Genomic DNA, 10,914 nt, shown 5'->3' with positions numbered 1-10,914 from the left:
TCCTTTAGAAATAGAGGAGAGATAAAGGCTTTTTCAGATAAATAAAAGCTGAGAGAGTTTATTACCACCAGACCTGTCTCACAAAAAATGCTAAAGAAAGCACTTTAAGCTGAAAGTAAAGGATGCTAACTAGTAGCAGGAAAATATGAACATATAAATCTCACTGGTAAAAGTAAATACACAGTCAAATACAACACACTGTAATACTCTAATGATGGTGTATAAATCTTTCATATATTTAGTATGAAGGTTAAAATACAAAATGATTAAAAATAATAATAACTGTAATAAGTTTTAAAAAATGCACAATGCAAAAAATGTAAATTGTGACATCAAAAATATAAAATGTGGTTGGGTGAGGCCAGGGGTGGTCCTAATTGGTAAGGAAAAGGTAGTCTAGGACAGTTGACTTGTAAGTGAGACTAATTCTCTTCACCCCACTTGACCCCCAAGAGTTGATTATGGAAGATTCTCGTAAGTGTAACACATCAGAGACTGCATCTCAATCTGGTTCAGCAGTTCAGGGAGCTCATATTTCTCATATTACTAAACAGATGGCATTAAGATGATCTGTACTAATGACAAGGGTACCTCTTCTTGGAGAGCAAGTACAGATTCAGGATGTCATCCAGACAGCTCAGTCTTCTGTAATTCACCCACCACATGTGCCAATAGTATGATCTTTATCAGAAGGTGAGGAGTCTCAGGACCCATCTGACAGCTTAGGCTCATTATGGAAAGCCTACAGGATCCTAGCACAGCATTCATCTTACAGAAAAATTTTAAAAGACCTATCTTCTGAAGATATATGGGACAGAAAAGGAGATGAAGAAAACCCTGGAGTTTTTGCTGTCACTTCTGTCTGTTCCACTCCTATCTCTCACAAGGGCAGCGAATAGTACATTGCCTTTGTCCCAAGTGGAGACTCACCATTGGCCAGTCCAGGCACAGCTAGAGTCCAGAGACTTCAGACATAATTAACTATGACAAATTCAGGCAATACTCAGCAAGGTACAACTATTCTCTAGTATATGCAGGTCTCTGATAGGTCTTTAGTATATGCAAGGTAAAACTATTCTCTAGTATATGCAGGTCTCTGATGGACAGCAAATACTTGTGTCCAGCAATCAGTTGGTTGTACAGACTGCATCAGGAGATATGCAGACATATCAGATCCAAACTACCTTCTCTGCCACAAACAATGATGATGACATCTTCTATGACTCTTACATGCCAAACAAATAATACAGAAGACCCCCAATTGAAAGGAGAAATGATGTTAATGAAATATAGGCTGCTTGATGAACTTGACAAGTTGATCTAAAATGTTTAGAAGAGTAAACAACAAAAAACAGCTAAAATATTTCAGACAAGAAAAGCCATTTGAGAATATTACAGAAGAAAGAATATGTGAAAAGCCTAGAAAATCAAATTATCATTATGAAAAATAAAAATAAAACTCTAATAGAAGAGTTAAAAACTTTGAAGAATATTTATTTGAATAAAAGTGCTTGATTCTTAAGAAAGAAGATATTTTTGTGGACCTTCATAAAAATTAAATAAAGATTTTAGTGGAATTTTATAAATTAAAAGGTTAAAAGTGAAACTTTTTATTTAGGCTTTTGCAACTCAAGAAAAAGAATCTTGTACAATTTATCTGGTGACAGAAGATTAAGTAGAAAATGACCCCAAGGCAGCTACTAGCATGAATGAAAGCTTTGTACAAATTAAACATACTCAAGAAGCAAGAAATAAACTCGCAGCAATATGAATTGTCTAAATAACAATAGCTGCCAATCCAAAATGTCAGAGAAGATAAAGTTTGGTAAATTATATTTTTAAAAACAAATTAATTTATCACATAGGATTGCATTTCTAGGTCATGAAATTTACCTTTTTCAGTTATGTGTATGTGTATTTTATTTCTGCGAATAAATTCTAAATTATAAATATAAATGAAAACCCATTAAATTAGTAAACATACAAATTAGGTGTTTTCATTATGTGTACTTGTTCTATTGTCAAGTCTTTAAAATGGGGTTTTAAAAGTTTGTTTGTTGGACTTGAGAAGATTTTCAAGACTGGGTTAAATATTTTTGAGGTCTTATTCTAAAAGGCATCTAAGGCTACATGAATGAAGTATGGTGACTTTGTAACATTTTTAAACAGTTCTCTTTGACTACCTACCAACCTAACTCCAGACAATACTCAGGAAATACTCAATACTATCTCAGTAAGTATACTTGATTGTATACTATCTTGATAAGTAGTACTGCTATCAAGTATACTACCTTGATAAGTAGTCAAAGAGAACTGTTTAAGAAAATTGTTTGTTTTAATTCTATTCTCTGTGTGCCGTTAAATATTCATTATGTACTCTGTTATGCTTTAATAGAATGGAATGTTCACAGGTTCTTAAAATGTCATTTAATAAAACCTTCTGAAGATTCATACCAAAGTTTTTTCAATAAGATTTTTTTTGCTTGTTTGTTTGTTTGTTTTTAAGTTCAAAGATACATGTGCAGAACTTACAGGTTTTTTACATAGGTATACATGTGCCATAGTGGTTTGCTGCTCCTATTGATCCATCCTAAGTTCCCTCCCCTCGACCACCACCCCCCAACAGGCCCTGGTGTGTGATGTTCCCCTCCCTGTGCCCATGTGTTCTCATTGTTCAACTCCCACTTATGAGTGAGAACATGTGGTGTTTGGTTTTCTGTTCCTGTGTTAGTTTGCTGAGGATGATGGTGTCCGGCTTCATCCATGTTGCTGCAAAGGCCATAATCTCATTCCTTTTTACAGCTGCATATTATTCCATGGTGCATATGTACCACATTTTCTTTATTCAGTCTATCATTCATGGGCATTTGGGTTAGTTTCATGACTTTCCTATTGTAAATAGTGCTGCAATAAACATACGTGTGCATGTATCTTTATAGTAGAATGGTTTATATTCCTTTGGTTATACATCCAGTAATAGGATTCCTGGGTCAAATGGTATTTCTGGTTTTAGGTCCTTAAAGAATGGCCATACTGTCTTCCACAATGGTTGAACTAATTTACATTCCCATCAGCAGTGTAAAAGCTTTCTTATTTCTCCACAGCCTCACCATCATATATTGTTTCTTTGCTTTTTAATAATTGACATTCTGATTAGCATGACATGGTATTTCGTTGTGGTTTTGATTTGCTAATGGTCAGCAATGTTGAGCTTTTTTAAGTATTTTTTTTGCCACATAAATGTCTTCTTTTGAGAAGTGTCTGTTCATACTTTTTGCCCACTTTTTGATAGGGTTTTTTTTTCATTTTATTCTTGTAAATTTAAGTTTCTTGTAAGTTCTAGATAACAGACTTTTGTCAGATGGGTAGATTACAAAAATTTTCTCCCATTTTTAGGTTGCCTGTTCATTCAGATGATAGTTTCTTTTGCTGAGCAGAAGCTCTTTAGTTTAATTAGATCCATTTGTCAATTTTGACTTATGTTGCATTTGCTTTTAGTGTTTTCATCATGAAGTCTTTGCCCATGCCTGTGTCCTAAAATGGTATTGCCTAGATTTTCTCTTAGGATTTTAGAATTTGGGGGTTTACATTTCAGTCTTTAATCCATCTTGCGTTAAATTTTTACGAAGTGTAGGAAGGAGTCCAGTTTCAGTTTTCTGCATATGGCTAGCCAGTTTTCCCAGCACCATTTATTGAATAGGGAATCCTTTCCCTATTGCTTGCTTTTGTCAGATTTGTCTAAGATCAGATGGTTGTAGATGTGTGGTGTTGTTTCCAAGGTCTCTGTTCTGTTCCATTGGTCTATATGTCTGTTTTCATACCACTACCATGCTGTTTTGGTTACTGTAGCCTTGGAGGATAGTTTGAAGTCAGGTACCATGATGCCTCCAGCTTTGTTCTTTTTGCTTAGGAGTATCTTAGCTATATGGGGTCTTCTTTGATTCCATATAAAATTTAATGTGGTTTGTTCTAATTCTGTGAAGAATGTCAATGGTAGTTTAATGAGAATAGCATTGCATCTATAAATTACTTTGGACAGTACGGCCATTTTCAGAAGATTGATTCTTCCTATCCATGAGGATGGCATGTTTTGCCATTTGTTTTTGTCCTCTCTTATTTCTTTGAGCAGTGGTGTGTAGTTGTTGAAGAAGTCCTTCACATCCCTTGTTAGCTGCATTCCTAAGTATTTATTCTTTTTGTAGCGATTCTGAATGTGGGTTCATTCATGATTCGGTTCTCTGCTTGTCTATTGTTGGTGTAAAGGAATGCTTGTCATTTTTGCACATTGATTTTGTATTCTGAGGCTTTGCTGAAGTTGCTTATCAGTTTAAGCAGTTTTTGGACTGAGATGACGGGGTTTTCTAAATATAAAATCATGTCATCTGCAAACAGAGACAATTTGACTTCCTCTCTTACTATTTGAATACCTTTGTGTCTTTCTCTTGCCTGAGTGCCCTTGCCGGAACTTCTAATGCTATGTTGAATATGAGTGGTGAGAGAGGGCATCCTTGTCTTGTACCAGTTTTCAATGAGAATGCTTCCAGCTTTTGCCCATTCAGTATGATATTGGCTGTGGGTTTGTCATAAGTAGCTCTTATTATTTTGAAACATGTTTGATCAGTATCTAGTTTATTGAGAGTTTTTAACATGAAGGAATGTTGAATTTTATCAAAGGCCTTTTCTGCATCTATTGACATAATCATGTGGTTTTTGTCTTTAGTTCTGTTTATGTGATGGATTATGTTTATTGATTGGCACATGTTAAATCAGTCTTGTATCCCAGGGATGAAGCCGACTTGATTGTGACGGATAAGTTTTCTGATGTGCTGCTGGATTTGGTTTGCCAATATTTTATTGAGGATTTTTGCATCAGTGTTTATGAGGAATATTGGCCTGAAGTTTTCTTTTCTTTGTTGTGTCTCTGCCAGGTTTTGGTATCAGGATAATGCTGCCTTCATAAAATGTTAGGGAGGAGGAGTCCTTCCTTTTCAATTTTTTGGAATAATTCAGAATGGTGCCAGCTCCACCTTTGTACCTCCAGTAGAATTCGACTGTCAATCTGTCTGGTCCTCTGCTTTTTTTGGTTGGTAGGCGATTAATTACTGCCTCAGTTTCAGAACTTTTTATAGGTCTATTCATGGATTCAACTTCTTCCTGGTTTAGTCTCGAGAGGGTGTATGTGTCCAGGAATTTATCAATTTCTTCTAAATTTTCTAGCTTATTTGAATGGAGGTATTTATAGTATTCTCTGATGGTAGTTTGTATTTCTGTGAGGTCAGTGGTGATAACCTCTTCATCATTGTTTTTTTTATTGTGTCTACGTGATTCTTCTCTCTTCTTTGTTAGACTAACTAGCAGTCTATTTTGTTAAATTTTCCAAATGAACAAAAAAAATCAGCTCCTGGTTTCATTGACTTTTTGGAGGGCTTTTCTCTGTCTCTATCTCCTTCAATTCTGCTCTAATCTTAGTTATTTCTTGTTTTCTGTTAGCTTTTGAATTAGTTTGCTCTTGCCTCTCTGAGCTCTTTTAATTGTGATATTAGGGTGTTGATTTGAGGTCTTTATAGCTTTCTGATGTGGGCATTTAGTGTCATAAATTTCCCTCTTAACACTGCTTTAGCTGTGTCCCAGAGATTCTGGTACATTGTTTCTTTGTTCGCATTGGTTTCAAAGAACGTCTTGATTTTTGCCTTAATTCCATTATTTACCCAGGAGTCATTCAGGAGCACATTGGTCAATTTCCATGTGATTATGTGGTATTGAGTGAGTTTTTTTTTTTTTTTTTTTTTTGAGACGGAGTCTCGCTCTGTCTCCCGAGCTGGAGTGCAGTGGCCGAATCTCAGCTCACTGCAAGCTCTGCCTCCCGGGTTCACACCATTCTCCTGCCTCAGCCTCCCGAGTAGCTGGGACTACAGGCACCCGCCACCTCGCCCGGCTAGTTTTTTGTATTTTTTAGTAGAGACGGGGTTGAGTGAGTTCCTTAATCTTGAATTCTAACTTGATTGCACTGTGGTCTAAGACTGTTTTTATTATTTTGGTTCTTTTGCATTTGCTGAAGAGTGTTTTACTTCCAATTATGTGGTCAATTTTAGAATAAGTGTCATGTGGCACTGAGAAAAATGTATATTCTATTGATTTGGGGTGAAGAGTTCTGTAGATGTCCATTAGGTCCACTTGATCCAGAGCTGAGTTGAAGGGCTGAATATCCTTGTTAATTTTCTGTCTCATTGATCTGTCTAATATTGACAGTGGGTTGTTAAAGTCCCAATATTGTTGTGTGGGAGTCTATTGTAGGTCCTGTATTGGATGCATATATATTTAGAATAGTTAGCTCTTCTTATTGAATTGTTCCCTTTACCATTATGTAATGCTCTTCTTTGTCTTTTTTGATCTTTGTTGTTAAGGTGTGTTTGGTGTTGTTAAGGCGTTAAGGTGTTTGTTGTTAAGGTGTGTTTTGTCAGATACTAGGATTGCAACTAGGATTTTACTTTCTATTTTCTTGTAAAATTTCCTCCATCCCTTCAGTTTAAGCCATGTGTGTCTTTGCACATGAGATGGGACTTTTGAATACAACACACCGATGGGTCTTGACTCTTTATCCAATTTGCCAGTATGTGTCTTTTAATTGAAGCATTTAGTCCATTTACATTTAAGGTTAGTATTGTTATGTGTGAATTTGGTCCTGTTATCATGATGCTATCCGGTTATTTTGTGCACTAGTTCATGCAGTTTCTTCATAGTGTCATTGATCTTTATATTTTGGTGTGTTTTTGTAGTAGCTGGTACCAGTTTTTCCTTTACATATTTAGTGCTTTATTCATATGAAGCTTAGTTTGGCTTGATATGAAATTCTGGGTTGAAAATTATTTTCTTTAAGAATGTTAAATATTGGCCCCTAATATCTCCTGGTTTGTAGAGTTTCTACTGGGAGTCTGCTGTTAGTCTGATGGGCTTCCCTTTGAAGGTGGCCTGACCTTTGTGTCTGTCTGCCATTAATATTTTTCCTTCATTTCAATCTTAGAGGATCTGATGATTATGTGTCTTGGGGCTGATCTTCTCATGGAGTATCTTAGTGGTCTCTGTATTTCCTGAATTTGCGTGGTGGCCTCTCTTGCTAAGTTGGGAAAGTTCTCCTGGATAATATCCTGAAGTGTGTTTTCCAGCTTGTTTCCATTCTCCCCGTCTCCTTCAGGTACCCCAATCAATCACAGGTTTGGTCTTTTTAATAGGTCACATATTTCTTGGAGGCTTCGTTCATTCCTCTTTCTTATTTTTTCTCTAGTCTTGTCTGCATTCCTTATTTCAGCAAGGTAGACTTCAAACTCTCGTATTCTTTTTTCTGCTTGGTTGATTCAGCTATTGATACTTGGGAATGCTTCACAAAGTTCCTGTGCTGTGTTTTTTCAGCTCCATCAGGTCATTTATGTTTCTCTCTAAACTAGTTATTCTAGTTAGCAGCTCCTCTAGCCTTTTATCAAGGTTCTTAGCTTCTTTGCATTGGGTTAGAACATGCTCCTTTAGATCATTGTAGTTTTTTGTTACCCATCTTCTGAAGCCTACTCTGTCAATTCATCCATCTCATCCTCCATCCAGTTCTGCACCCTTGCTAGAGAGACATTGTGATCATTTGGAGGAGAAGTACTCTTGCCTTTTGGGTGTCAGCATTTTTTCATTAATTCTTTCTCATTTTCATGAGTTTGTCTAGTTTTGATCTTTGAGGCTGCTGACACTTGAATAGAGTTTTTGTGTGGGCTTTTTTGTTGCTGATGCTGTTGTTGCTTTCTATTTGTTTGATTTTCTTTAAATGGTCAGGTCCCTCTTCTGTGGGACTGCTGCGGTTTGCTAGGGGTTCACTTCGGCTCCTTCCTCCGGGATATCTGACTTTGATGGGGCCTAACCTGTTGCAAGTAGAATCACTCCTGTATAGGATGTTTGACAACACTTGTTAGAAGGTCTCACACAGTTGGGTGGCTTGGGGAACAGGACTCGTTTAACAAAGCACTTTGCCCCTTGGTGGAAGGGGTGTGCCTCACTGGGGGAAACCCACTGATCTGGGCTACCCAGATTCTTCAGAACGAACAGGAGGAAAGGGAGACTTTGGCCACCTCTCCCCCTACGGCTCAGGACCAGGGAGATCAGAGTTTCATCTCTGTGCCTCTGGTTGGAGTTGTTGGAGTTCCTGCAGAGAAGCCCCACCCAGTGAGGAAGGATGAGTTAAGGTCAGGCCTGAAGAGGCACCCTGGTCACAGTCTGCCACAGACAGTGTGTTGGGCTGTGGGGGACACGTCTTGAGACCAAGATAAGAAATAACTAAGATCAGAGCAGAACTGAAGGAGATAAAGACACACACAAAAAAAACATAAAAAAATCAATGAATCCAGAAGCTGGTTTTTTTGAAAAGATCAACAAAATTGATATCCGGCTAGCAAGACTAATAAAGAAGAAAGAGAGAAGAATCAAAGAGAGACAATAAAAAATGATAAAGGGGATATCACCACTGATCCCACAGAAATACACACTACCATCAGAGAATACTATAAACACCTCAACACAAATAAACTAGAACATCTAGAAGAAATGGATAAATTCCTGGACACATACACCCTCTCAAGACTAAACCAGAAAGAAGTTGAATCCCTCAATAGACCAATAACAAGTTCTGAAATTGAGGCAGCAATTAATAGCCTACCAACCAAAAACGCCCGGACCAGACTGATTCACACCCGATTTCTACCAGAGGTACAAAGAGGTGCTGGTACCATTCCTTCTGAAACTATTCCAAACAATAGAAAAAGAGGGACTCCTCCCTAACTCATTTTATGAGGCCAGCATCATCCTGATACCAAAATCTGGCAGTGACACAACAAAAAAAGAAGATTTCAGGCCAATATCCCTGATAAACATCAGTGCAAAAATCCATCACATAAACAGAACTAATGACAAAAACCACATGAGTTTCTCAATACATGCAGAAAAGGCCTTCGATGGGACCAAATGGTCCAGCCTCCCTGCCTTCAGCAAAGGAAAAGCGTGCCCTGGAACTCTAGAGATGGATGCCGCCCTTCCCCCGCCCAGGGATCTTAGCATGTTAGGCAGTTGTGAGTCCCAGTGCTGGCTGCTGCCCTCCCCAAATAGCTCAAACAGCTTAGACAGCAGACAGCTGCAGCTGTGGTGCTGGTCACCTCTCCCTCTGGGAGCTCTGTAGGCTTAAACAGATTCCAGCTGAGAGTCTGTTGAGAATTTGTGCAACTCTGCGGTTGGGATGCTAGGCCCTGGTGGTGTGTACTCTGAATGGGTTTCCCTGGCTGGGTAGCACACTCACTCACCCCTTCCTTTAGCTGGGGGGTAGGGACTCTACTGCTCTGTGTGACTCTCAGGTGGGCCACCACACCACACTGCTCTTCCTTCCTCTCTGTAGATCACACTAGCCTCCTAGTCAGTTCTGATGAGAAAACCCAGATACCTTGGTTGCCAGTGAAGGATTCATAAACTTATGGTTCTTTTCGCTGGGAGCCTCAGATCGCCACTGTTTCTAGTCAGCCATCTTAACTCCACCCCTCAAGAAGATTTTATAATAAATTTAATGTAAGATTTAGCAGAATCTAAAATAGTACAGTTATTAACACAATTTTATGTTAGAGACTATTTTCTATTGTAGTTCATGGTACTTTTATAAGAAAAGTGACTACCAAGATGGCCGAATAGGAACAGCTCTAGCCTCCAGTTCCCAGTGTGACTGACACAAAAGATGGGTGATTTCTGCATTTCCAAATGAGGTACTGGGTTCATCTCACTGGGGCGTGTCACACAGTAGGTGCAGGACAGTGGATGCAGCCCACCGAGCAAGAGCTGAAGCAGGGTGAGGCATCACCTCAAACAGGAAGCACAAGGGGGAAGGGAATTCCCTTTCCTAGCCAAGGGAAACTGTGACACACAACACCTGGAAAATTGGGTCACTCCTACCCTAATACTGCGCTTTACCAAAAGTCTTAGTGAATGGCACACCAGATTATATACTGTGCCTGGCTTGGAGGGTCCCACGCCCAAGGAGCCTCCCTCATTGCTAGCACAGCAGTCTGAGATCTAACTGCAAGGCGGCAGGGAGGCTGTGGGAGGGGGACCCACCATTGTTGAGGTTTGAGTAGATAAACAAAGCAGCAGCTGGAAATCTCAAACTGGGTGGAGCTCACTGCAGCTCAAGGAGGCCTGCCTGCCTCTGTAGACTCCACCTCTGGGGACAGGGCATAGCCAAACAAAAGACAGCAGAAACCTCTGCAGATTTAAATGTGCCTATCTGACAGCTTTGAATAGAGTAGTGGTTCTCCCAGCACAGAGTTTGAGATCTGAGAACGAACAGATTGCCTGCTCAAGTGGGTCCCTGACCCCCGAGTAGCCTAACTGGGAGACACCCCCCACTAGGGACAGACTGACACCTCACACTTCACAAGACTGGGTACCCCTCTGAGACGAAGCTTCTAGAGGAACGATCAGGCAGCAACATTTGCTGTTCAGCAATATTCACTCTTCTACAGCCTCCGCTGCTGATACCCAGGCAAACGGTGTCTGGAGTGGACCTCGAGCAAACTCCAACAGACCTGCAGCTGAGGGTCCTGACTGCTAGAAGGAAAACTAACAAACAGAAAGGACATCCACACCAAAACCCCATCTGTATGTCACCATCATCAAAGACCAAAGGTAGATAAAACTACAAAGATCGGGAAAAAGCAGTGCAGAAAAGCTGAAGATTCTAAAAATCAGAGTGCCTCTCCTCCTACAAAGGAATGCAGCTCCTCACTAGCAACGGAACAAAGCTGGATGGAGAATGACTTTGACGAGTTGAGAGAAGAAGGTTTCAGACGATCAAGTTTCTCTGAGCTAAAGGAAGAAGTTCGAACCCATCGCAAAGAAGCTAAA

General features: G+C 39.3%; 1 pseudogene; it reads left to right on the top strand.

Moving 5' to 3' along the window:
* The first annotated feature begins 461 nt into the window (after positions 1 to 461).
* Positions 462 to 1,515, top strand: LOC112622628 (annotated as a pseudogene).
* Positions 1,516 to 10,914: the final 9,399 nt, after the last annotated feature.

This window comes from Theropithecus gelada, chromosome 4 (genome assembly GCF_003255815.1).
Source record: "Theropithecus gelada isolate Dixy chromosome 4, Tgel_1.0, whole genome shotgun sequence".
In the NCBI taxonomy this organism is placed as follows: Eukaryota; Metazoa; Chordata; class Mammalia; order Primates; family Cercopithecidae; genus Theropithecus; species Theropithecus gelada.
Note: the sequence above shows the minus strand (reverse complement) of the source record. Positions and strands in the feature narration are given on the sequence as shown.